The following is a 1,735-nucleotide window of genomic DNA, read 5'->3' on the forward strand; positions in this document are numbered from 1 at the left end:
AATAAGACGCTTTACAAATCTTTACAAAATTAGGGCTTTTGGACGTGTATTAGATAAAAATATTTTCATTTTTTCAGTTAACTCTTTTCATGTTTTACTATTTTTTTTTTTTACCATTCTCTGTAACCCAAATATATGTGTATATATTATTCACATTCAACGATTGAGTTTAAGAGTCTCTCTCGTTCTCTTTCCATTGTATATATATGTATTATATATGTAGAGTATATTTTTGCGTTGATGGGAAAGAAAAATAGTTAAATGGCAACTATGTACAGAAAAAAAAAAAAAAAAAAGCGACCATAGCGATAGTTATGGCATTGCTGATATATCGGTTAATTGATATCAATTAACAGTTAACAAATATCTGTTAAAATATTAAAATTTTGAATTTAAATTAAATTAACATTAATTAATTTGATTAAATTTTTTTTTATCTTCAATTCAATTTAATCTGAGTATTCTAAAAAGTTTAAATTTTTTATTTAATTTGACGATTAATATTCTGTAAATGATAATCGAAAACAATAAGTGTGAATAGAGTGATTATTAAGGTACAATTCGATTATTTTGATAAGAAATAAGATAGAGGGTTTATATATGAGAATATTTTGATAAATTTTTTATATTAATTTTAATAGATATCTCTTAAGGATCTTGATTAACCAATATCATATCGATTAATCAATATGTGTTAGCAACTAATATTGATTAACTGACATCTATTAACAACCGATATCTATTAAGCGATATCCGTTAACAATTGATATCGATTAACCAACATTTGTTAACAACTGATATCTGTTAACCGACATTTATTAACAACCGATATCTGTTAACTGATATCCTTAACAAATATTGTTTTATCGATATTTGCTAAAGATATCTATTAAACATGTATCGATTAAAAATATCAAAATTTTGAATTTGAATTGAATTAACATTAATTAATTTGATTCAATATTTTTAAAAATTTGTTTCAATTTAATTTGGGTATTCTAAAAGTTGAATTTTTCATTTGATTTGAAAACTAATATTCTGTAAATGATAATCGAAGGAAACAGTAATCTTGAATAAAATGATTATTAAGCTACCATTTACTTAGAACAAATTTAGTTAATTACGTTCAATTCAATTATTTTAATAAGAAAAAAGATAAAGGGGTTATATATAAGAATATTTTTTATATTTTAACAGATATCTATTACGAATCTCGATTAACTGACATCTATTAACAACTAATATCTGTTAACCAATATTCTTAACATATATTGTTTAAGCGATTAAACAGATATCGGTTAATCTAGATCCGTAACAAATATCTGTTAAAATATAAGAAAATTATTAAAATATTATTATTTATAAACCCTCTTTTTTTTTATTAAAATAATCGAATTGAACATAATTAACTGAGTTTGTTCTAAGTAAATGGTATCTTAATAACCATTTTATTCACGATTATTATTTCCTTTTATTCTCATTTACAGAATATTAGTTTTCAAACCAAATGAAAAATTTAAACTTTTAGAATACCCAAATTAAATTGAACTGAAGATAAAAAAAAAAAAAATTGAATCAAATTAATTAATGTTAATTCAATTCAAATTCAAAATTTTAATATTTTTAACCGATATTTGTTTAATAGATATCTTTAACAGATATCGATTGTTAACAGATGTCGGTTAATCGATATCTGTTATATCGGTTGTTAACAGATATCGATTAACCGATATGA

This window comes from Diospyros lotus, chromosome 10, assembly GCF_014633365.1.
Source record: "Diospyros lotus cultivar Yz01 chromosome 10, ASM1463336v1, whole genome shotgun sequence".
NCBI classification, from domain to species: domain Eukaryota; kingdom Viridiplantae; phylum Streptophyta; class Magnoliopsida; order Ericales; family Ebenaceae; genus Diospyros; species Diospyros lotus.